This window comes from Dipodomys merriami, unplaced genomic scaffold (assembly GCF_024711535.1).
Source record: "Dipodomys merriami isolate MVZ:Mamm:240054 unplaced genomic scaffold, mDipMer1.0.p SCAF_16, whole genome shotgun sequence".
Lineage (NCBI taxonomy): Eukaryota > Metazoa > Chordata > Mammalia > Rodentia > Heteromyidae > Dipodomys > Dipodomys merriami.
The window spans coordinates 25,901,453-25,928,733 of NW_027202937.1; the positions used below are offsets into that span (position 1 = coordinate 25,901,453).

General features: G+C 41.2%; 1 protein-coding gene across 1 annotated transcript in view; it reads left to right on the plus strand.

Moving 5' to 3' along the window:
• Positions 1-3,458: 3,458 nt before the first annotated feature.
• Nedd9 (neural precursor cell expressed, developmentally down-regulated 9) overlaps positions 3,459-27,281 on the plus strand; it is a 165,079-nt gene continuing 141,256 nt past the window's right edge. Inside the window, exon 1 of the mRNA XM_070024566.1 lies at positions 3,459-3,610. The gene's annotated coding sequence lies outside the window, so the exon portion shown is untranslated. The remainder of the gene's footprint in view (positions 3,611-27,281) is intronic.

Below are 27,281 nucleotides of genomic sequence, written 5' to 3' on the forward strand. Positions count from 1 at the left end.
TTGAGTTGCAGCTCCACTTCTGGTTTGTCTGAGTGGTTTGTTGGAAATAAGCCTCACAGACTTTGCTGCCTGGGCTGGCTTCAAACCACAGTCCTCAAGTCTCAGCCTCCTGAATAATTAAGATTACAGGCATGAGCCACTGGTACCCATACCCATGAGATTTGTATTTCCAATTAACCACCAAAAAAGCTGAAAGTGGGAGTGTGGTTCAAGCGGTCAAGCACCAGGCTTAAGAGAAAAGGCTAAGGGACAGTACCCAGGCTCTGAGTTCAAGCTCCAATACTGGTACAAACAAAAGCAAAAGCAAAGTCGTGAATGAATCAGTTATCTCCCTAGGTTGACTCCACACTAAGCTATATATTTCAGGGGTGGGCCTGTGTCCTGTGGACTGATGTATCAAGAAAGCTCAGGGAAGCTCCAGGACATCTGGAGATAGACATAATCGTTGAATTAGTGAATGAACTATACCTTCTTGAGTTCTGACTAACTCATCTAAAAATGAAAATCACATTCCTAAGCAGGGTTGAGGTATCATTCAAAATACTAGAGAATGTGTCTCTTAAAGCATGCCAGACCAACTCCTGAGCAGCCTTATTGAGCTGCTGCTTTCCATGCTGAATACTATTCAGACATGGAAGAAAATGAGACAAATACATGGAATCATAAACATACCCGTATGCTGGGTCATAGATGGTTTTCTAATTATTTTATCTTAAATACTTCTTGCATCTGTCTCTCTTCCCCACCACCCAAATCTATGCAATAATTGCTCCTTAGGCCAGACATCCATGACAAATCAGAAGCAGTTGCTGGGGTTTGGCCACTGTTTAACAGGTAGTTATAAACCATTTTGTGGTGCTAACCAAGATTCCAGAGAACTGAGATGGCATAAATAAGCTAATTAAAACAGTTGAAATGAATGTTTAAATGAAGTAAAAATGTAAACACTGCTTTCCTTGGACAGAGTGATTGAAAGTTACGGTTGTTTATTGCCCAGAACTATCTGTGATTCATCAAAAAAATCTTAACAAGTAGTATAACCTGCTGCTAATCAAATAAAAAAAAGCAAGAAAGAAAACAAACTCAAAAAAGAAGAAAAACAATTCCAAGATTGTAAGCAAGCCAACAGACATTTTCCCCATTTTCCAACTGTGAAAGGATTTAACTTATGTTTGTTAAACAATTCTGATTTAGTCTTGGATAAAGTCTCAGCTTCTCATTGTCTTAAACGGCATGCTGACTTCAGTGCAAAAAAATTAGCAGTAAGAGAGTTAGGCAACTTGAAGTGCTCAAAGAGGCCATCTAGAGAAAAAAACAGAGTTGAGTACAATCATGTTGTAAATGCTAGTGCTTTCCATAAAAGGAACCCAAGCTAAGCCTATTTAGCCTGTATAGAACGTCTTTAACTTACCGAGGTAATGAGATGGTACTCATGGTTTTGAGTTACATTATAAAATTGTAAATTATACTTTTCTAAAAATGTACATATTTAAATTATATCTCAAGCTTCAATGTTGGAGGAAGAAAACAAACCCTCACCTGATAAGGTATAAGGGAAAATACCCAGAGGGAGACTTAGATGAAACGTATACTATATGGACTTTTCATCTGCCTTCATCCATTTACCGTGAAGATTGAACTATAAAATAAAAACTCAGGAATAGAATAATTCTACATAAAACCTGGAAGATATCCTGATACAGAGCATGCATATAAGAAGGGTGTTTTAAGAAAGAGAGAAAGGAATAAAAGAATACTTTGATGGATGTAGCTCATTTTACTTATGGATAAAATACATGCCTGGTGATTCATGTAGATATGTTTATTTCTGATGCATTTACAAGTCTTAATTGATCAAGCCTTGAGTTCAGTGGTGTTGTGTGTGTGTGCATGTGTGTGTGTGCACGCACATGCGTGTGTGTGCGTGTGTGCACGTGTGTGTGTTTGTGTGTGTGTGCACGCACGCACGTGTTCTGGAGCTTGAACTCAGACCTTAGGCCTCCCACTCCCTCTTGGCTTTTTCATTCACAGCTGGCACTCTGTCATTTGAGCCAGGCCTCCAGCCCAGCTATAGTACTGGTTATTTGGAGATAGAGTCTCTAGGACTTTTCTGCCTAGACTGGCTTCCAACTGGGATCCTCAGATCTCAGCCTCCTGCGTAAATAGAATTACAGGTATGAGTCCAGCCATCATTTATTTCTTTGTTTGTTTGGGTGCTATCTTTTAAGGGGTACTTTCGCAAGATCCATGGCAGCTCAAGTGTTTGGAGATAAAAGACATGGATCTAGATTTCAATGAAGTCATATAAGAAATGAAAACAATACAAAACTAAGTGCTGGGGGTATAGCTTTGTGGTAAAATGTATGCTTGCATGCTCAAGGCCCTGGATTCAATCCCTAGCACTACAATAAACAAATAAATAAATACATGTCACAAGAATGCAGCATACAAGAGATGACTATGATAAAGTAAAAAGAAACACTCTCCTTGTCCTGCATGCTCTTGAAGGAGCAAGCTGGAGTTGTGTAGGACTCTCAAGCACCATGTGTGCCTGTTCAGAAGCCTTCTCTTTTCTAACCATCTCTCTTCTCAACCCACTATGTCCCCAAGTCATTTGCCAGGCCCCAGCTAAGAGTAGGGAAAGCAAGGGAAGAAGCAAAGATCTCAGCCAATAATAATACAGATTCGCCTCTGGTAATAATTGAAAACCTTGCGATGGTGCTTGTTTTATTTGCTCCAGACATGGACTCATTTATTTTTCATAACACTCCTGTGATTGTCCCCATTGTACAGAGGAGGAAGCTAAAACGAGGAAGGCAGAAAGTGCAAATCCACATAGTTCCTCTCAAAGCTTGTCCAGAGGATTTGGGGCCGAGTGGCTTTCAAATTCCCTTCTATTCACACAAATCTAAGCTTCTCCAGTTACTACCATGGTGCCTATTCCAGTGAGCAAGCTCAGTAAGTACTTGTCATATAAAAGAACGTTTCATGCCCATCTGTATTAGAATCCTTTGCAACAAATTGGGTCCATCAACAAAATAAAAATCCCAATTCAGTTGGCTTTCAAATGCCCTATATTTTGTCTTGAAGCAGCCCAGAAAGGAGTTTAGACTACTGAGGAAAAAAGACGTATCAACAAGACTTTACTATTTTAAAGATCAACCATCTTTATAAATGTAGCAAACGGGACCCATAGGTACTAAATTTCTTAACTGTTCATAAACTGCAAAGCATCTTTAGCCTATCAGAAAGTCTGACAGACACACACACACACACACACACACACACACACACACACACACACACACACACACACACACACACACACACACACACACACTCTCACCAAACAACAGAAGAAGCACAGGGAGGAAATGAAGTGAGACAACATCACCTCAGAAACAGGAAGGAAAACCCCACACATCCACAGCCACTCACACAGTAAGGGTGCGGTTTCTGTGCTCAGAAGAACTTGCAGTTGCTTTCAGAAGAGAAAGACAAGCATAATGATGCAGTAAGACTAGCTGTCACCTCCCATTCTCACTGCCCAGAGAGACAGTCAAAAGACCAGGAACACGAGATGGTCCATCCACTGTGGTTCTGCCTTTTGGTGAGTTGCAGCCACTTCTTGTGGCCTGGGGTGAGGGCAAAGTCTCGCTCAGACTTACTTCCTAGTTGGGTCAGACATCTAGAGATGTCCCCACCATTAACACTACCTCTTAACTGGGCTAGAAGGGTTCAACATGTGCTGAAGTAGGATAGAGAAACTCTAGCTCTCCTTTGGAGAAACTGGTTCAAATGGAACTTAATGTAACTGAAAACTCCCCATAACTATCACTGTGAAATCATCTGGTGTAGGTGCTTCTGGAGTGGATTAAATGTTCCACCCTCTTCCTGCTTTCCTCCCAGCCTGTAGGAGTTAAGCTTTTCCTTCACTTAAACTATTTCAGTACCTCAAGATGTGTGTTACAGTCTTTCACACCCAAGTAGTTTTCTATCTCTCTGGGTCAGATTCCTTGTTGGTAGGAGCCGGGGGGGGGGGGGAGCTCAAAACTGGTGACTTTGTGTGCATGTTCCCAGCTCTACAAAGAATCTGATATTGCCCGATGCTGGTGGCTCACACCGATCACCGTAGCTACTCAGGAGGCTGAGATTTGAGGATCATGGAATGTGAGACTCGCCAGCAATGGCTCTGTGGCTCAAGTAGTGAGTGCTAGCCTTGAGCCAAAGAAGCTAAGGGATAGAGCCCAGGTACAGAGTTCAAGCCCTGGGACTGGCAAAAAAAGAACCTAGCATTAGCACCACCTCTAAGGGACTGGGGACAAATTGTACTGTTCTGCCTGACCATGCCAGGCTACATCCTAACTGCTCCATCTTGGCTTTTCTCAATGTGTATTTATTCATTTAATGTATTGATTCATTTAATTACCTTCTTTCCACAATGAGTTTGGCATAAATCCTTTTCCTTGATGAAATTACTTCCAACGGAGAGTGCATAATTTGAGAGACTGACAAGACCTGTCCCTGTGCTGCAGGGACAATGAAAATAGGTGCTCTAATCTTTTTTCACTCCTTCTTTGATCATCCCCCCACCCCTGCCACCCCCCACAGCAGTGGATTTTCCATCCATAACTGAGAATGAGGACTAATTGTCCTTGACAGAACTCTGGGACCCAGCCAAATGGGGTTCCTCCTTGCTCCTATTTCCTTAGTTATTTTCAAGAACACTACCATCTGAAGGTGAAAAGTGATCTGTGGGAAGGGAAGAATATTAAACTAGTCCTATCATTTCTCATTAATGAGTTAATTTATTTAACAGCTATCTAGGGAGTACGCATCTGGAAGCAGTCACTTTGTAAGTCAAAAACTACAAAAAGGGAACAAAACCAGCCATTGCCTTGTCCCCTCCCTGCTTGCGCTTGGTTCAAGATAGAGACAGACATTAATCAATTAATACGGGGAAGGAAAAATTCCTGACTGGACTATGAATTAAATAGACTTGAGAAAGATTACTCAAGGAAAAGTTAATTACATAGATACATAAAATTCTGAGACTCAAAGACATGGCTGCCTGATTGAAGCTTATATACCAGCCTGAACTGCAGAAAGAGCCTTCCCTTTTACTTGATTTTATAGTACAGATTTACATGGAGAGGGTGCCTTCTTCATGGATTAAAGTTACTATTGCTTCAGCCTTCCTCCTCTTCGTGGGGAGAGGGAGACACCCTTACAAATGGAGGTAGAATATAAATGAGGAAGGAGGAGGCAGTTTAGAATAATAAAATTTCAAGTCATGTTAATATTTAGAGGGAGAGGAGAATGAACTCCCCCATAAATCTAGGTAATTTCTTTAAAAGTTAAACACTGCACTAACATATGCCCCACACATTTCAGTCTTATTCTTTGTAGGTATGTACTTATATCTGGGCTTCACACCTGCAGATTCACCCAACTTGGATCAAAAATCTTAGTGGAAACTCTAGATGCAATGGTATGCACCTATCTGTCCAGTTATTGGGAGGCTGAGACAGGAGGATTGCTTGAGCCTAAGAACTCAAGACTATCCTTAAAAGAGAGAGAGAGAGAGAGAGAAAGAAAGAAAAGAAGGAGGAAAGTGAGGGAAGGAGGAAGATGGGGAGGAAGAGACAAAGGGATAGAGGGAGGAAGGAAGGAAAGCAGGAAGAGACATTTCAGAGAAAATTGTTTCCATGATGAATATATATATTTTTTCTTGACTTTGTCTTCTAAACAGCACAGTATATAACAACTCACAGAGCATTTGCATTGAATTTACTGTTAAAGTCATCTGGTGGTGATTTAAAGTATACAGGAGGATGTTCAAAGGCTTTATGAAAATGTATACCACTCTATATAAGGGACTTGAGTACTTTCAGACTTGGGTTATGGCACAAATCTCCCATGCATACCAAGGGACACCTGTATATGCAAAAGAATTAAAAACAGAGATTCAAGTACATGCACACTTATCTTCATAGCAACACTGCTCACAATAGCCAAAGAGTACAAACAGCTTAAATGCTAGGAACAGAGGAATGGATCAACAAATGATGGAATATCCATATAATGAAGCAGCCTTCAGCCATCAAAAGGAGTGAAGGGGTGATACACATTATTACATGCATAAACCTAGAAAGCAAGTACAGTAAGCAAAAGGATCCTGTCCCAGAAGGTCATATGATCCCATTGATATGAAATCTCTAAAACAGAAAGCAGATTGGTAGCTACCAGGGGCTGGGAACAGGGAACAATGGGGAGCAACTAGTAAGAATTTTCCTTTTTTGAGGGAGGTAACAATGCTCAATAGGAAATGTACTCATTGCCTTACTCATGTCACTGTAACCCCTCTGTTCAGTATCTTTACAAAAAATAAATAAATGAAAGCAGATAGCCACAAACAAAATGCTTCTGAAGAAGATAGAGGTGATGGTTGTATAGCACTGTAAACATACTGCCTGTCACTGAATTGCTGTTTTTTAAATGGCTAGTTTTATATTAAATGAATTGCATCTCAGTATTTTTTTTAAATGAGCATGCTGGAGGTGGGTGTAGTCCCAGCTATGTGGGAAGGGGACATGAAAGGATGGCAGTTTGCAGCCAACTCTGGCAAAACAAACCACAAAAGCCTACCTGGAAAATAAACTAAAAAAAAGACTCGGGGTGTGGCTCAAGTGCTCCAGTACTTGCCTAGTAAGTGCAAGGCACTGAGTTCAAATCATAGAAACAAAACAAAAAAAGAGAGAAAGAGAAAGAGAGAGGAAGGAAATAAAGAAGGAAGAAAGGAGGGAGGGAGATAAGGAGGGAGGGAGAGAGGGAGGAAGGGAGGGAAGAAGAAGTAAAAGATTAGAAAAGAGTAACCAGGAGATGTGACTTTGGTCAAATAATGACCCTCCTTGCTCCTTGTCCTGTTTATGTAAATAAGGGAAACCACCCCCACTGACAGATGATGGTAAAGTTATGAGATTTGATCATCTGTGCTGTCAGCATCTTGCAGAGAAGGGGCCTGTGGAAGCAGTCCTGCCCTGTCTACATCTTCTTCCCTTCAGGTCTTCTTCAGGCCGGGTAGGGCCAAGTGTGATTAGTGAAGAGGCAATTAAAGATGCTCCGGATGAACCCCCAGTGCCCTTAATCATGAGGGGAGTAGCTGTGAGGCCTATGCATCACCTTGTCCAAAGCGTCCACATGGGAGCAATCTCCATGGTGATTTTCTATAGCTTCCTTTACTTCTGAACCCCCATCTCCAACAATGTTTCTTGAAACCATTTCTTAAGCTACATGCCCTCAAATCCTGTGTCAGAATCTTTGGGGGGGGAGCCAAGCTGAGATGAATGACCTTGAAGTACATTTAAACAAACCCTAGACTCTGTGTGTGTGTGTGTGTGTGTGTGTGTGTGTGTGTGTGTGTGTGTGTGTGCATGAACACACTTGTTAAAGCCCATTACTCCTAGGGCCATGGTGAGCAAGGCAAGATTAAACCAAGCGCCATCAAGTAAATCTTGTCATATCTCTTGATCTAATCTGGAGATGCCGTGAACAGGGAAAAGTGAGCTTGCTTGTGTCACACACCCAGCACACGGTTTCATTGTTATTGAATAACAATAAGAAGCACATTAAACGCATAGAGGGGCCATGCTGTCCTTTATTACTGGGTTTTCTATGTTTTGGTCTGACTGGCACCATGGTAGGCTGTTGTGCTATAATGTATGATGTCATGACAGCTATGATGTCACTAGGAATAGGAAATGTCAGTTCCATTTTCATCTTAGAGAACCACCATTGTATACGTGACCTGCTGCGGAAACATTATAGCGCGTGCGAGTTCCCTGCTTCTCCAGCATTAATGGCCTTTAGAATCTATATTTTGATATCCCGGCTCTTTCTTCAATGGCTGAGGTCAGGGAGGATCTACTCCTCCCCTCTGATATCAGCCTAAAGAGGTAAAAATTAGGCCTGGCTAGCTCATGCTGTCTGAAGGAATTAAGGCTTTTATCTTAAGCACTTTCTCTAGTGCATAAACCCTTGGTGAAGGAATCTATGTGAATACTTCATTTGGAGAATTGTCAGCCTCCAGACCAGCACATGGGTCTCCACCAGTGTGACTCCCTCTGTTCCATCCTAAGAAGAACCAGACATCCTCTAGTGTTCACCTATAAGCTTCCCATTGATGTCTTTTCTTACAGCCCAAATCTGAGTAGCTTCCCGTCATCTAACTGGAGTGTCAGTGAACCTCTAACAACCTTTCAACTCATTTCCATTCCCTTGGAATTCCCCACCCACAACCTCACTCATAGTGAGTGGAAATCTTTAGAGGAAGTGAAACTATTGGGGACCAGTATCACCCTGGGAAGCCTGGGGGAGCCAGCCCTCTCAACACAAGTACCTCTTCCTCATGCAGGTGTTTACAGCTCAGAAGAAATGAATGCTGCCAGGTGTAGTAGCTCACATCTGTAATGCCAGCTACTTGGGAGGGAGTGATAGGAAGATCAAAGTCAAAGGCCAGTCCCTGGGCAAAAAAGCATGAGATCCTATCTGGAAAATAACTAAAGCAAAAGGGTTAAAGGTGTGGTTTAAGTGGTATAGCACCTATCTAGTAAATGCAAGGCCCTGAGTTCAAACTCCAGTACTGCCAAAAAAAAAAAAATGAAAGAAATTTATTGCTAAGGAAATAATGGAGCTTGTTCCCCCAACCCATGTAGAAAAGTAAACCCCAAGAGCTGATTCCAGGTGCTAGATCATTGGTCTGTCCTTGTATCTGTAGGGTCTTGGCAAGAGAGAGGATTCTGGTCAATGATGTACACTGATTGGCTCATTCGGAAATGCTATGATTGTAGGATTGTTTTGTGAAAACAGTGACATGGCTAGGCAGTGTTTGATTGTGTTGTTTGTCTGTCACTTTTCTACCGTGTTTTGGGCTTCTTGTCTGTAGAAAGGAAAGGCAGCAGAAATGAAGGCAGTAGCTCCTGTTCAGAGCTGAGAATCAGTTTTCGTAAAACGAGTGTTCCTGTGCCAGCTTGCTGTTAACTAATCCACATGACCACAGGCATCAGACTGTAGTAAAAGAACACCAGCCTTTATCAGAATATGTGAGTGTCATAAGCTACAGGTCATCACATTTATTGTTAGTAAGTGGTTTGTAGTATCTCTCAAAGCTTCATGGGTTTAAGGCAGCCACACTGCCCTTGAGTGGTAGCAAGCCTTTAGGAAGTGAGGCCTACTGAAAGGGAAGTTAGGCCACTGTAGATGCCCTTGAAGGGGATATTGGGACCCCAAGTACTTCTTCCTCTTGTTTCTTGCCCTTGAGGTGAGTGATTTTGCTCTGTCCCAGGCTCCTGCCATGAGGTGTTCTTCAACGCAGGGCTCAAGCCAGTGGATGAACTAATCCTAGACTGTAATGGTGAAACATTCTTTCATTCTTGTAAGTTCATCCTGTTGGTATTGTAGACTAGCACAAAATTTTAGTACCACAGGCAGGCATACTGTGTAGTGTGAAATACTGGTGTACCTCAGAGTAGAATTTTACATAGGATGTATAATTATACATCCTGTATATATATATATATATATATATATATATATATATATATATATATATATATATATATATATATGTATATATATATATATGCCTCCAATATATAACCTCTCTTCTCAAGAAGACAGTGTTTGTTTCCAAAACAAAGAATACATTTAAAAAGTATATTGATATATTGCTAAGTAAAATAGGCAACATTAAAAAGGCTACATCCTTTATGATCCCAAATATATGACATTCTAGAAAAAGCAAAACTGCATGAACAGTCAAAGCTCAGTGGTGGTCAATAGCCAGGGGGTGGGGGGAGGGAAGAAAGTACTACTATCATGGTGGACACATCCATACACATCTATTCAACCCTAAGTCTGCAGCCTAGTGTAAACAGGAGACTTGGGATGCCAGCTGCATACCAATGTAGGGTCCCTTCATTGGCAACAAACATTTCATCAGCTGTGCCTGGCCCGTAGGAGGTACATGGGAAATCTTTGTACCTTCCCATCAATTTTGCAATGAGCCTAAAAAAAAGTTCTAAAGAAATAAAGTCTTTTGTTAAAGAAAAAGCTAAATGGCCTCTTCTCAGGTCCTTCAAAAGACCACAAGCATGCCTAATCAGGACTTTGCACTTTTAGTATCTGTTACCTGGAAGGGCCTTCTGGGGATGCCTGTATGCTCGCTTCCCTTCCTCTTGGAACCTTACTGTTGTAAGCCCTCCTTCCCATGTTATGGCCATGTCTCCACCCCTCATACTCCCCTATATGTCTGAACTTCATACCAACTGACACAGTAACTGCCTGTAAATTGGCTGTGGCCTCTTTCCTCCCTTGGACCATGAGCTCTGTGGGAACTAGACTCTGTTTTGTTCCTCCCTATATGTCTGGTATGTAGGAATGCTCATCAAATCCATCAAATGAATGGATGGATGGATGGATGGATGGATGGATGGATGGATGGATGGATGGGCACATGAATGAGTGTTAGACACTCATGAAGCAGGGGTGAAGGTTCCCTGCTCAGAAGAGGACAGCTAGTTGGTGGTGAGGGAAGGAAGGATGGTTATACTTTGGGGAGCTTGCAAGGCCATCCTTCTGGCTAGAATGCAGTCTAGGGGTGAGGAGGGGTGGAGGGAGGCGGGACCATTCTCCTGCAGCCTGGACCTGAGGGCAGAGGCCTGGAGTAGCTTTGAGAGGTAGGCAACTCCCTCCCTCCTGCCCCGTACATGATACAACCAAGATAGACTTACCCTCAGGAAAGCAAGCTTGGCTCTGCTCCCGTGTTAGAGTAACAACCTGATAGAAACACAGAATTCTACTGGACATAGTATAGCAAAGAATATTTTTGGCCTAAGCACCTTTCAGAGAAAATGTTACTGGCTGCTGCCTTTGGCCATAGGAAAACTGTGATGATATTTCATATAGTCTCACTTTAAGCTGGCCTGGGATTCGGGGACTGGTCTTGTGGGCTCTTGTGAGGACACTTTAGTGGGAAAATGTGTCTATATACTCAATTGTGTGGCAGAGAGAAAAAGGATCCTTTGTATTATTTAACATTTCCGACAATACTCCCTGAGGACTCAGAGAAGGTTTGTTATCTTTTTTTTTTTCTTTTTTTGTCAGTCATGGGGCCTGAACTCAGGGCCTGGGCACTGTACCTGAGCTTTTTCACTCAAGGCTAATGCTCTACCACTTTGAGCCACAGCTCTTCTTCCTGTTTTCTGGTGATTAATTGGAGATAAAGTCTCGTGGAGCTTCCTGCCCAGACTGGCTTCAAACCACGATCCTCCGAGTTCAGCCTCCTGAATAGCTAGAATAAGAGGCATGAGCCAATGGTGTCCGGCTAGTTTGCTATCTTTTATGTTGTGTTTTCTCCCTACTGAGTTATTCCTTTCGTAACAACATAGGAGAAAAACTTGAGCTAACTTTCCCCATTGAAATTTAACCTAGCCCAGGTTTCTCTCTTTTAGGGCTGTGTGAAACAGTTGTGTAGAATATGAAGATGTCAACAGAATCTGAATGTCTACACGGAAACACTAATAAGAAGTATATTTTGATAATCCACACTGGGATATTATGTTACTGTTTTTAAAAAAAAAAAAAAAAAAGGAATGAAGAAGACCACTACACCAAGATAGAGAAAGTTGTATTCCAAACAAAGGCAATTAAGATATACCGTGTCGGCCCAAGTTTTTTTTTTTCGTTTTGGTAAAAAAGACATGCATAATTTCCAACTATCTTCTAATGAAATAAAAATGTAGAGCAATACAGTCAGTAAAATATTTAACTTTCAAAGGTGTTTTATCTCTTGAGCTAAGATTATCACAAAAGGAAAGATAACTCTCCATAGTGGGCATTGTCTGTCTTCGGATATTTTCAAATGAGTTTATGTTGCTTTTTGATTAGCTTGCTCAAGTATATGTCTTTTAACACCACACCGTTTTGTGTGTATATGTAGTGTGTACTTCTATACATTTGCAAATGTGTGGTAGATTCAGCAGTGGGTGGGGGAATAGGGGATGCATTTTTAGGATAATCTCAAGGGAAAATAAATAATATTTCCCTCTTCACAAAGCTTATCTCCCAATTCGCTTTTGCTTTGGCTTGTTTGCTTCTCTAGTCCACTTTAAAACAAATGATTGCCAAAACAAAACAGAAAAGTGGAAAGATTTCCTAGGAAATGTGGAAAGGAGTTAGCATGCCTACAGTCTTTCCCTGCAATATGGAAAAGCATCACAAAGCAATTAGGAACAACAAAAACGGGAGGTAGAGGTGTGGTCATGGGAGCTCAGGAAATGGCAGATCCAAGTAAGCTGGAAAAACTAGCCGAGTAATTAGAAAGTAGCTGTGGATCAGCTGCCTGGGTTCAAATCCCGGCCCTGGATTCAGATTCCCCCTTTATGTTCTGAGCATCTGTACTTTTGCATCTACACAAGGGAGACCTACCTCTCTGGGTGGATTTGAAGGTTTTATGAGTCCATTGACATTTCTGATTTCATAGACAGTCAATAGACACAAAGCAGCTTGCCTATATCTGGCACATTAAGCACCCAGCTCATGTTGCCTGGTAAGAGGAGGAGGAAGATAGGGAATACGCCTTCATCATAGAAGAGGAAGAGCTATCTTTGCCAGAAAATGGATGGGACTGGATGACATTGTATTAAAGCAAGGTCAGCAACACATAAAGAGACAAGTATTACATATTTTCTCTCATATGTGAAATCTAAATCTAAACAAGTCAAAACAAACAAAAACGAGGATATGAATGTAAAAAAGGGATTCTGGGAAGAAGATTAAAAAAAGGCAGAGATGAGTGGAGGGTGATAGGGACAGGTAATATGATCAAAGTACCATATATATAAGTATATGTATGTGTGTACATGAGAACAGAATGAAACATTTTTAATAACAAAAAGGAGTGATAAGAAAGAGTAATTGAAGAGTCCATATTATATAGTTATATGATGATGAATAGCACTAATAAAAATCGTAATTTTTAAAATACTTTAAAAGGGGTAAGGAAGCTAAAGAGTAAAGATTTGACAAGAAAACGAAATCCCAGATGAGAAGAGGATAGTAAAGCAAAATGAAACTAGACACTTGGCTTCTGCAATAAACTCAACCATCCTGTGCAATTCAGCTTGACCACAATAAAGTCACAGTGACATTTTGTTGCCTAGGTGATAAACCAGAGCAAATGGCACAGGTATTAGCATCAAGTAGAGGAGGATGTTTATACTCAGCTTTTGTTCTCATCTAGACCAACCAGCATATCGGCCTTTGGTCACCAAATATCCACTGATTTTCTCCAGTGTGCTGAGGAGTGCTGGGACCAAGACAGGAATAGTCCTCACCCACTGAACTCCTCTCAAGTGCCTTTAAAGCTAGAAAAACATTGTCGTATTGGCTCCTGCTTTTCTGCCCTAATGAGGAATCATGGGAATAAATATAGTTGATAGATTCAATTATGGTCATTCTATTTCTTAATTAAATAAAGCCTCATTGCTTTGTCTCTTAAGTTTAAACCCTTTGTCCTTCTATTTGGGTTTCTGCACATCCTTTATCTCCATCTCTTTCTTTTCACTTGGAAACACTGATTAGAGACCAAGGGAAGGGAGAAGAACTAAATGTCAGACTGTCCACAATACACTCCAGCAGACCCTTGGGGGTTGAACTGCTTGACCTCGACAAATACTTAGTCTTTCTTGCCCATAAAAATAAGTGTGAACAGAGTTCTTGGGACTCTGAGGCTTTTGCTTACTACTCCAGACAACACCTCGAAGCCCTGTGAGAGCCAAGGCCCAGCCTTGTTCACTCCTAAGAGTTTACACAAGAAAGCCAGAATCTCATCACTCTGCAGAATTTTATTTGTAAGGAGGAACTAGACAGAAGGTGCTAAAACAGCTAGTAGCTAAATTGAGGAAATGATTGTGGTTCAGAAGAATATCATTCATGTGGAGAATCACTGACAGAGAGTCTCCAAGAGTTAAAACTCAGACAGAAACCATTACAAAAACTTCTGCTGAAAATCAAGTTCCTTCTAAGAGAAGCTGAGAGACTTGCGAATTGCAGCTGACTCTAAACTTAATGCCAGGCTGCTGCATTTATGAAAAAAGGACCAGAAGTTCAAAAGATGGCTGGGAATGGAGGGGATCTCTCAACAAACAGACATGAAGCCAGCAGGTGTGACTGGTCCTTCAGAATGGCAACAATTTAGGAGTGAACTGAGTCAGACAGAGAGAGTCAGACTTGCTCTCTCCAAGATTCTTACCAACACTATAAAGAATATTAAAACATATTTGTGCTGCTAAAGTTTTCAAAAGTTTAATTATTTAATAGCTTTAACAGGTACTCAGTTCTACCCTGCCTACATTTCAAACATTTCCTTGGTGAGGATGATCACAATACAAAGGAACGTTATTCTTATGCAACTCTCAGTAAGGGTCTTTCTATCATTTTCTAATCCCCAGAACTAAACCATTGGCTTCTTCCAGTGGCTTCTGACCTAAATCTTAATAGATGTCCACTGCATGTTTAGACCACTGTGATTTTAGCCAGACAAACTGAGGAGGAAAGATTATGGTTATAGTGGAGGCTGATATTTTTGACCAATCAGGCAGTAAGTTCATTATAGTGTCTTTCCTTTTGTAAGTTAGTTTTATTGGGCTCTCCACTTTGGGTAGCCCTTCTTTCTTAAGGTTCACTATCAGTGAAAACTGGATTCTATTTTGTGTTTGATTTTTCTTTTCAACCCTGGTGCTAGCAAGCATCATCAGTAGGTAAAAATATTAATCAACATTGAAATATTAATTTATGACTCAGCATATTCACCCTTAGCATATAATTTAATTTTTGCCATGGTCCCAGGGGGTATTTATTCTATCCCTTACTCTAGAGACAATAAAATCAAAGAGACTGATGTGGAATAGATGAAGTAACATAGGTACACATACATTCAGGCACTGATCAAATGACATAGCTGTAGTGAAACTCAGGTCCTTGGGCTAAAACTCTTTCCAATGAGGCATGAGTACTTGAGTGGGTACTGGCACCATTCGTGCCTTTGGTGATGAAGACACTGGCTTTCCTCAGAGTCAAATGCATTTCATTTCAAGACAGAGGGCTTTTTTTTTCTCGACACCCCTCACACATTGTCATAAAGGTACTGACAAGCCAAAGATTATCCAGTAGATGTGTGAAGTGACTCTTTAGAGCTTCCAGCTCTTCTCCCTAAATCCGACTTCCTTTTTGTTTTAGACCTTATTTAGATGGAGGCTTCTTCTCAAGCACCTAATAAACCACAGGTTCCTTTCCATTTTGTTTTATTAAAACTAGAATGTAAGCCAGTTGCTATTGGCTCACACCTCTAATCTCACAAAGGAGGCCAAGATCTGGAGAATCATGATTCAAAGCCATCCTAGGCTAAAAAGTCCATGAGACACCATCTCTAATTAACCAGCAAAAAAATAAAAGCAGGGCTGGAAGTGTGGCTCAAGTGGTAGTGTTCTAGCTTACCAAGCTCAAGTCATGAAGTTGAAATGCCAGTTCTGTCAAGGAAGAAAAAAAATAGCAGAATTTGATTTCAATGACTGTAATTCCAAGCCATAATTCTCCTGCAATTTCCATTTTAATTTCATAGAGTGAATAAGGAAGTTTACTTGTCTAATGAAGGGAATTTTTTAAAAAAGTAGATGCAGCCAGTGAGGTTTTGAATCAGGGATATCTTTCATTCTCCCCATTTTCCTCTAATTCTACTACACAGAGGCTCTGGGCTTTAGCCAGCTCACCTCTAACTAGAATATCTTCATCTACTAGGTTATGACTTATATAACAAAGGAGAAGCTGCCTTTTTCTTTGAAAGTAGTTCAAGAATAGGCCTATGGAATGCTAGAGTCACTTGGTTTCTTCCATGGAAAAAAAAAAACAGGTTGTTTCTGTTTTATCTAAAAGGCTAGAAGGTGAGTGTGACTGAGAAATACTAATTTCCACAAGCAGAGTTTTAACAGAATGTCAATTCTGATGCAAAGCAATGTGTTCTCAGTAGGGAGATGAATAATAGAAAATGTGGCCTCTGTAATGAGAGGAGCTCCTTATAAACTGCTCTTTCCATCTCCTACTTCTGCCCCAGTCATTTCTAAATGCCCAGCCTGCTGTACTTGTCATGATCACCTATGATGTCTAGTGGGCTCTCCAAGGTAGAGACCAGCAGGCCAAGAAGGAGAAGAGAAAATGTAGAAGTTCCCTTTGTCTTACATATAAAAGGTACCATAATAGGCAGAATTGTAAAATGTGAATTGGTAAAGAATAGGGAGAATTCCATACCATTGTTTTCACTTTTCTCTAAGATATCACAAAATCTGAAGGACATTTGCTTCTTACTGTGGAAAATGTTACATGGATTCTCTGTCAGTAGGTGGGAGGAATTGGGGCTACGCATAAGAATATAATAATAGGGGATACAGCATCTAGCATATTTTGAACAAACATACCTCCGTTGATTCACAACCACCCAGTGCAGGAGGAGGTCAGATTGCCTTAATTGTAGAGTCTCCATGCAAGGTTAGAAAGAAGTTTTGGCTGCGGAACCATTCCTTATAAGTTCAAATTCCGCTTGTGCCAAAGACCTGCTATACAGCCTTGTGGTAACTTCGTAACTCTTCTATGAATCACCTTTAAAATGAAGATAATAACAGTGCCAAATGCCCCCATGGGGAAGGAATTCCTAAGTATACATCTATCTGGTCCGGTGAGTCAGTGGGGGGACCCACAGGAGTCAGCATGAAGTCACACCCACAGTGAAGTTCTGTTACAAGTCAAACTTCACAAAGGGAAAAGCACATGGAGGAGACCAGGCCTGAACCACTAAGAGTCCTATCCCAGGGTAGGACTTGAGGCTCTTTCAGCAAGGGCCTATGACCGGGTTGTAATGGTGTCTACCAGGAGAGCTCACTGGAAATTCACTGTCTGGGCTTGATCGGGGCTGCTCCCTTAGGCAGCCCCATACTAGCACAAAGCATAGTGTCGGACTCTCAGAAGGAAAGCAGGTGTTCAATGAAAACCACATTGTTTGCACACACACAAGGAAGACAGGGGACATTCTAGCGCTAGAATAGAAGGAACTCTCTAGCCATGCTCTAGACTTACAAGCAGACCTTTCTGAGGACAGCAGTCAAGCCTGCCATTAACTCTTTCTATGCACTTCCTCCTTAGATTGTTGTCATAGTAGATGCAGTAATATATATCCATTGTTTGGTTCTAACTTTGTTCCACACTTAGGAAAGCCTAAAAGGGTTTTACCCATTCTTATTAAGTGGAAACAGAAATACAGAGATTTAGAATGACTACAGAACCAAATATGGCCAACTAGATTCTGAACTTCCATCTGTCTGACCCCCCCCCCCACAAAAAAATCCATGATCTATTCATTTGTGTTTTAGCACAAATAAAATATTCTTCTGCAAATCACAACTGGACGATGGGGATGGTGGATATTTGTTTCTCAGGTTGTCAATTGGTGGGGCCTTTAAATGTGTAACTGTTGAACTCCAGCTTCTTGAATCTATGTGCAAGATCGCACTATAATGAAGAATTCTCATTGTTTAAACCTATTCTTAAAATATATTCATTGCCTACTACTTTAATGTCCCCATGGGAGCATTTTAGACTTTGGACTATCTTTCTCTCCCACTCAGGAGAGGCATGCTTTCTTGACAACTATTATATTTCAAAGCATGTGTCCAAAAACCCCTAAGAATTTCTTTTTGTAAGATCTAGGGAGTAAATCTTTACAGGATGTTTGAAATAATTCAACAATGTGTCATTTTTAGGCTTGAAATTTTTTATGACAAAGAACTTACCTCTGCCCACTGATTTTCATGGAAATCAGTCAATCAGTCTCTTTTCCATCATGGAGTTACATTTTCTGATCTTTCACCAGGTTTTCAGGGCTTCGGTTCTATCAGCAGGCAGCCAAAATGCCCAATGGCTAGCTGTAAATATGCCCTAGAAAAATGTGGTGCCAGTCAATTCACTTAGGCCACAGCAATCTGCACTGGAATTAACTCACTAACGATAGCCACTGAGAACAATCTTAGTTAAAATGGCGGAAGAGCATAAAAGACTTCTTTGTATTTTCAGTCAAAAAAAATTTAAAGCACATGGTCTATAGAGATTGTCGTGAATTACAATGAAAGAGTCTTAGAGCCATAGTTTATTTCAATACTACCATTTTTAGTTGCTATGCAACTATCTGTTCATTCCAATAAATGAAGATTTCCCAAACCTCTTAGTCATTTCCACCCCCATAGAATGTGTACATGTGAATGTCCAATAATGTTCTCTGTTGCATTAACACCAAAATGGCAATGATTTCTACTTACTAAAGAGGTTTATCTTTGAGTTTGGTGGTTGATGACGTATCCTAAGTGAGTAGGTGGCTGTTTCCTGGATGACTGAAGTCAGCCCACTGCCAGATCATGACACTTACACAAATCGCTTTGTCTAGTGAGAAAAGGAAACAAGTGTAGTGAGCTATGAAAGAATCATGTGGCTAGAGTTATTTAATGTCATAGTTTGTTTCTAATCTCCTAGACCCAGTAAGTCTGCCTTTCTCATTCTCTCTGGCTTACAAGTGTGACTTGGGCCTCTCTCAAATTTTGTATTCTCTAGGTTTTATAGATGTAGTGTTAAATCTCTTCTTGCAACACCGCTCCCCCATCATCATAGTCTCTCACATATACAACCACATACATTTTTTTAAAAAACAGATCAAAAAATGTATAGGACAAGAGGCAATTATTAAGAGTGGCATAAAGGTCATTTTTCCCTCCCACCTGCAAACATGCCAGTTTCCACCAAAGAGTGACTTGACCTTCCAAATGACTTCTAAAGAGAAAATTTTCCAAATATTCCTTTGTACTTATTATCTAACACAATATTTTCTCATCACATGCTCAGAAGTGTTTTCAGACACAAGAATATTTTAACACAGCAGCAGCAAAAAGATTCTAAATTTTTTTTTCTTTTGTTAGTAGTGGAGCCTGAATTCAGGGCCTGGGCACTGTTCCTGAGCTCTTTTGCTCAAGGCTAGTACTCTACCACTTTGAACCACAGCACCACTTCTGGGTTTCTGGTGGTTAATCAGAGATAAGAGTCTCACAGACTTTCCTGCCTGGGCAGCTTTGAACCACAATCCTCAGATTTTTATCCTCCTAAATAGCTAGGATTACTGGAGAGAACCACCAGCATCTGACTGATTCTGGAACTTAATAGAGTACACACATCCATGCTTCCCAGTCTAGTTTGCACTAGACGATAGGTCTGCAGGACAGCATCTCTGCTACTTAGGATACAAGGTGTTTGGCCTTTGTTAGGCAGTAGTCCAGCAACTGCTCCTAAATTGTTGAAATGTCACTTTCAGAGGAAAAACACACATTGCTTTCTGAGTAAAGAGGCAGAAAAGGCTGTTTTTGCTCATTGCCACAGATTTCAGGTAGGCAGACTTTATAGAAGGGATCATTTAGCGATGGGCAAAGGTTCTTAGCAGAATCAAATTCACTCTTCAGGGAGGAGTTAGGAAGGCCTTCTGTTTCCTGCCTGATTAGCATGTATTTTGTTTTCTCTTGCAAACAGTCTGTGTCACCATCACAGAAGCAGGATCTAACATAGAGGGAATCTCTTTAAACATTCTGTTAGTGTTCTCTGGGTTTATTTTCCGGATGCTGTTTCTTATTTCAAGTAGTTACATAAAAGTCACCAAGCCACTTAAACGCCATTTGAACATTCTTCCAGAACTTGGACTGAGCACTCTGTATTTAGTGGCTAATAATGGCCAGTGGTTTCTCTTCCTTTCTAACTTTATTTGGGGTGTGTCTGGCCTTGAGGTCTGGGCTGTGGCCATGAGCAGTTCTCTGTAGTCCAAGAAACATTTCTTGTACTAATGAAGAGGTGGGAAGCGAGTGCCAAGCTGCCTCCAGCTGTTCCAGCCCTGACAGAGAACAAAAGCCAGCTAAGGGATGCCAGGATGCTTGAGCAGAAATTGGAGTGGTCATTTCAGGCTTCCAGAAGGGTGACAACAAGTTTGTCCACAGGGGCAGTGGGGAGTGGGAGGAAGAATTATCATAGGCAAAATAGGTTTGCATAATATCCCAGCAAATGGCTATAAAAATTTATATACAACAAACTAAGGAAAGCCAGAAAGGAACTGATGGGTGAAAAGTAAATCTGCTCAGCCTTAGAAAGTGAAAAATAAAGCAAAATGGAGTCTTTGAGAAGGTCCAGCAGTTTGGCTGGCAGCCCCGGGGAAAGAGGTCTGCTGTGGCTACATTGTGTTTAGCACAAAGTCCCAAAAGCAAAGGGCAGGAAATCCTGTTGTTTCCACCCATGTCCTCAAACAAGGTCCCACGAGACAGTTGTGTCTCAGCCAATTTCTGTCTTTCTCCTGTGCTAAAGAGGAAGGGAGGCGGGGCGGATAGGTCAACAGCATTCTACAGAAACCTGGCTGCAAACAAAATGAGAAATGTTATCTTGATGTGACCTAACAGGGTGTATATGGGCAAGGAAATATCACATTGTACCCTATAAATATGTACAACCATTCCTTGGCAAGTAAAAAATTTTAAATATTAAATTACAAAGCCAATGAAACATTTATCTGCTCTTAGTTACCCATTGCTGATCTGGGGTTCAACCCAGAGTCTTCATGTTAGGCAAGTGGTCTGCCACTGAGCTACGTTTCTCAGCCCTTATTCATTTATTCATTTATTCACCAGTAATTTACTGCTGAGTACTAGAAGAGTACAAATACTAGTACTATACAGAGTACTGCAATAACGCATAGATGACTACTCTACTGAGTACTATTCTGAGTAAATGCTAATAAATATACTAGCACAATCCTGAGTACTTAGTACATATACGAGTACTATACTAGTACTGCACTGAGTATTTTACTAGTATATAAAAGGTGGGGAGAATGTTATAATCATGCCAAAGATTAAAGAAACCAGACACCGTCTCTGAATTGGTTTTACGGTTTAAATTTTAGATAAGGGATGCCTCTAGAGATAGTATTTTAGAAATGCAATTTTCTGAACCCACCTGTAACAGTCCTATTGTAACAGAAACCCTATAAGTAGGCTCCTGACTTGGACTTTAACAAGTGGAGAGCTTGTTAGCTCTCTTCTATGGAGAGTTCTTTTCAATGGAAAGTTTGGATGTGCTGGAACAAGATGTTTCAAACAATGGTGTGCCTTTCCATTTGTGAGGTGTGCGGAAAAGTAATGTATTATTAATGATAGTTAACATACCAACATTTGTGAATAATTTATATGCATGTCACCTACAAAGATTTTTTTTCTTTTAAAAAAAAATACAGATCCCTAACTGCACAGGAATTGGGTGGAGCCCAAATCTGCAGGTGTGATAGCCAGGATTGTACATGTTTTAAGCTCCCCAGGCGGCTCTTAGGATCAGCCAGGTGTGAGACCAGGGGTCGGTCTATAAGAGTCTTGTACCTCTTAACAAAAGAAAGAAACCATGGATTTCTAGAGGGAGGTCCCTCGGAAAGCAGGGCCCCCAAACTGTTTAAACACAGGAAAGAAACCCCTCTGCTGCCAGAGAAGGGAAAGAGTACCCAGAGCCATTCTCCTCCCGCAGGACTTTTCGTGCCAGCTTGAAGCTCTTCTAAACATGGTTTGAAAAACCACTGATGCTTTTCTTGACACATGCTTCCTACTTACTGAGGAAGAATCTGAGGCTCAGAAAAGTGAAATGACCTGACCAAGCATGTGACTTGCCATTCGGAATTCCTGGGACACAGGATGTTCTGTTTTTAAAACAGACAATACCCCCAGACAACAACAGGAGGTAATCATTCTAGGTAGGGCCTATATGAACCCCACAGTTTGCTTTTGGGGACCTAGGGACCATACTTTGTTGGCCATGTTACTGCATACAAATTTCAGATTACTGTTGTTTTTTAAAATTTGTTTCAATTCCCAAACTCCAGGATTTAAAGGAGCAATAACACCATCTTACTTTCAGGTCTCTGACTTTTCTACAGGTTTTATCTTGATCATCAGGTCCAGTATGCTACCTACATACAAATCATATCTTTTCTCCAGCTTCTATGTACTTTTTTTCTGATATTTGCGATTGTACTTATCATATCAAGATCTGAGTATTACAACCTAACTTCCAATGGCTCAGGTAAACAAAAGGAGTATATATATATATATATATATATATATATATATATATATTCACACACACACACACACACACAAAGAGAGAGAGGCTCAGTATCATCAGTGCATGGTCTGCCCCTTCCTCAGATCATTAATAACGTTTTTTATGTGATATGGCTGCCAACAATCCAGCACACTCCGCCTGCTTAGCAGCTCAGTTAAGCTGACTTTTTTCATTCCAAATAGCTTGGGTACAATTTCCTAGGGTCAACCTGTCACCCTAAGATTAAAATCAACCTAGTCAGAAAATTACATTTATGGGGGTGGTAACTTAGAATGGAGGAAATTTGGGGAGAAAAGATTCAAGTAGTCTTAAAATTTTGTTTCAAAGTATTGAAAGAAAGTCAGCTCTGTTTATAGCTTGAAATCATAAAGAGGTTGGAAATTGCTTCATTAATCAGGGATTATAATGAAGGTTACCTTGTAAGAAAGCAATTAGGTACAATCTCAATGTCTGCACAGTTTGAATGAAAGGGTTTGTTATACAGAAGGTCAGCAGGGGTTAACAGTGTTTCTAAACTTAATTGAGATCCACAGGTGAGCATGTCTCTGCAGCCCAATCCAAAGGTTCAGAGGGTAAGGTGAATGAGAGCTGATTAAAATGGCCTCCTAACTCTATTTTAAGTTCCCAACCCAATACTACTCCATTTTGATTTTTGTCTTCCTTGACAAACCCTATTTGGGCTACTTTTCTACCATGTTCCCATCCTGAAACCAATTCCTGCAGCCAGGACAATGGAATGCCCTGATTGACAAGCCCTTGGCCATGTGCCCATACCTATAAGCAGGACTGAGAATTAAGAGAAAGGTGAATCCTCCGAAGAAAGTCAGACTATGGTTCCCAAAACAGATGCTGGGTGAGTGAAAACAGCAGATACCCTGGTTATCTTAACTCGGTCTTAAGTAGAGCCTCAATCCAACTCACGATAGATAGCTGATCTTCCTGTCAACAGTGTGTGGCCTCATGTCTTGCTCCATTCCCAGCCAACTGAAATCTGAACCAGCGAGCTGCATGACTCCAAGGCCATTGTCAGGTCTAGTTTTGTTGGGGGGTGGGTGTTGGTCGTGGCACCTGAACTGTGGGCCTGGTTGCTATCCCTCAGCTCTTCAGCTCAAAGCTTGTACTCTACCACTTAAGCCATCTTACCACTTGCAGCTCTTTCTGCTTATGTGGTGCTGAGGAATGGAACCCAGGGCCTCATGCATGCAAGGCAAGCACTCTACCACTGAGCCACCTTCCCAGGCCAGGTCTAATTTTTAAGACATATGAAACAGCTGAAGCCCTCAGAAGTTACTCAAGCTATGAGACTCCCTCAATATAAGGATGGGCCTTTGAACAGCTCCCAGATACGGAGCTCCTGAAAGTTGGGGGCGGGTGACTCATGCTCCTTGTCTTTGGTTGGCTCTGGGATTTCCAGCTGGGTGTGTGACATGTGATCTGGTCTTTTCTTCAATGCATCCCACAGAAAAAGAATAAATAGCCCTAAAGCGCTTTCTTTCCCTTCCTTCCTTTCTTCCTGTAATTCATACACAGGCCAACTACGCTTTGTTCAAACCACAGCATTCGTGTGTGCCTAGCAAGTTCTGACAGAGCTGCTGCTTGCTTTATTCTTCTAGCCCTCTGTGAAGCCAGAAGTAAAGTTATACCTTGTGGCTAATTTTCAGTCCGTAAACCTTATCCCTTGTTAAAGCTGAAATCTTAGATTAAATCAGCATGAAACTACTGGCTCCTCTGAGACCCTTGAATTATGGGCCTGTGTTATTCTTCCCGCCCCAACATTCATTAAAGGCCTTTCCAACCTTTACAGGTTGCTTTCTCTTTTCCATTAGGAAGGTGATGTTTTGAGTCTTTTGAAGCAGTTTTCTTTCTTCTCATAATTTGGCCCAATTCCGTCCGATTTTTTTATTTACCACTTCCCAACCCCTTGATGCTGGAATTAAACCCAGGGTTCCCCATGCTAGGCAAATCCCTGAGCTGCACCAACTCCTACCTATTTTATTTCTTACATACTAACAAAACATATCCCTACTTTGGGCAACCAGCTTGTTTATTTTAAAGGTGGGCTTTAGAAGTGTTTATTTCACACATAAATAAACCTTGCAGTCATGTGGACTTGCACAGTAGGATTATACTGGTAATTTCCTCCACTGCTGTAATGAAGGCCTCCCACTGTGGAGGCTGGAAGTCTGAGGCCAGCGTGTAGGCGGGTCTAAGCTCCCTCAGAAGCTTCTAGGGGAAGAACCTTTCTTCCTCTCCCACCTCCTGATGGTCTGAGGTGTTCCTTGGTTTGTGGCAGCACCTCCTCAAATTCTGCCTCCTTCTTCACATAGCAATCTTCCTCCTGTCTCTACACTGTGTTCTTTCCTATTCTTGTAAGGGACAATAATCGCATTGCATTGGAGAAGACCCTATGACCTCATCATCTTACCTTGCAGCATTTGCAAAGACCTTGAGTCCAAATAAAGCTACATTCACAGGAATTGTAGGTTAGGACCTCCACATACCCTTTTGGTTGTAGGCAGTGGACACAGTTTACCCAATAATGCCTAGGAGAAAACAATAAATAAGAGAAAAGCAAGGGACAGAATAACAGTTCCTTGATCTTGGACAGCCAAAAGGGACATCCTAGTATTCTCAGATGACGTTTACCCAGAAAAATGTTGAACTCCCTACAGAAAGCATCTGGAATAGAAGGAAAAGATGGAACAGGAAGGCTATGGCTAATGAGGAAGGCAGCCCTCTGCAAGGCAAACAGGCTAGGACATGCACATGTGTCAAGCTCTTACGAGTGCTTTGCATGCCTTTATCACACCTCAAATAGCTACCAACTAATTGGTGCTATTCTCACTGAGAAAACAGAGCCTCTGAGTATGTAATTAGGCCAGTGCCATCCCACTGTAAATACAAAAGCAAGATAATCATCATGACTGTCATTGTTCATATTTTAATAGCTGTCACTTTTGTCATTCATATCTTAATAGCTGTCACTTCTTGTCTGTTCATTGTGTCAGGGCTCAGAAAACAATACTCCAAAGGGAAGGTCTCAAAAGAAGCCTCAGAAGTGAAGACTCTGTCTGACCTCTTCCTATCTGCCTCTCTTCTATTTTCCCTGAGGAGGCCATAGACACTATGGTGCCTCTCCCCCAAATCCAGCCACACACACACACACACACACACACACACACACACACACACACACACACATAATTTTTTTGTGGGTCCTGAACTCTGGGCCTGGTCACTGTCCTTCAGGTCTTCAGCTCAAGGCTAGCACTCTACCACTTAAGCCACAGCACCACTTCTGGATTTTTCTGCTTATGGAATCAAACCCAGGGCCTCATGCATGCAAGGCAAGCACTCTATCACTGAGCCACCTTCCCAGCCCGCAGCCATAAAATTTAAATATATTACTTCAACTTTTTTTATATCTCAAGAGTAGTAGAGGGAACTAGTCAACAATGAGAGAAAGGCAAATTGTGGTGCAGCATACAACCTAGCATCTTCAAATAGTAAGAACATCGCTAGAGAAAGAGCAGAGGCTACTCTCATCTTCTTATAAAGGCAACTTTGGGCTCCATCTAGACATACGCTTTTCTAACCACTGGATCTGCCTTATCCTCATAAAGGAAACCTGAGAAACATTAGGAGTCACCTGGCATCCTCTAGGTGAGCAGTTCCCTTGTTGTCTTTGGGATTGTAGCATAGGAAAGAGTTCATTTCTTCATTTATTACCTGGTTAATGACAACAGAAAATAGAGTAACATGAGAAAATCTTACCAAATTATTTAGCATAAGTTTTACATGACATGGACCATCCCAAAGGAAAATGAGGACCTAAAGCAATAGAGAACCTATGTGTTTCTATGCATTAGCTTGATGAAGTAGACAGTCATAGGGAAATGTAATGGGGTAGAGGTGTGACCAAATGACAAGGATCCGGGGGAACTTAGCAAAGCCTATTTGTATACATTCTTCTCTCGGTCCCTATGACTTTAAAGGTAGGGACATTTCTTTCCCCCCAGGTATAGGCAGTGCATTCCTCACTTGAGGTCTCTGACCTGCTTCAGAGGTAGAGGAGATGAAAGTGAATGAACTTCTTGCTTCTGTTATTTTTCTGAAATGCCAAGTTCCTATATTTTGGAGTAGCATGTCCTGAACCCTGTCATGATGAAGTCCTAAGTTCTTAACAAAGAGTATGAGGCTCTGTATCTGGCTCCTGCTTCTCATTTCAGCCTCACTATCTACCACTTCTTACTTTATTTCTTTTAATTTTAAAAAATTATGGTCTTTAAGTCATTGTAGAAAGTCAGTTCATGAGTACCATGCATCTTGGCTAATGTCACCTCTTCCATTGTCCTCTCCATCTCTCCCAAACCTATCCATCCTCTCAAGTTACCTGGTTCCATTTTCATATATGTACACGGAATATTATGATGGTATCTGCCCACCCTATCCCTCTCAATTTGTCTGCCCTTCCTCTCCTTGATCTCACCACCCTCTAGACAACATATGTTCAATCTTCCTGTGTTACACTGTAAGTTGGTTGTCTGAAGACCACTTCTTACTTTAAACTTCATGCTCCAGCCTGTACATTCCTGGCATGTCTCTGGCACGTATGGAGCTCAAGTGCATTCCCCTGGCTCTGGTCATCTCTTAGTCCCTTACTTGGTTCATATTCATTCTCTCTCTCTTGGCTGTCTGCCATCTCTCTCTGCCTCTCTTTGTCTGTCTCTCTATCTCACTGTCTCTCTGTCTCTTGGTCGTCCTCTCTCCAGCTTCCCAATGTTTGTTTTCTTGCCTCCATGTCTCCCATGCACATGTTGCAAATGCTTCTTTCTACCTTTAGATCTCCTTCTGGCTCACTCCTCTCTTTCCTCCAAGGCTCAATTTCTCAAAAGTAAATAGGAACTATGGGAAGTGATGGATATGCTGATGAGCTTGGAGGGTGGAGGGGCAATTGTGTAGATTGTTTGATAATATATGTATATCAATTC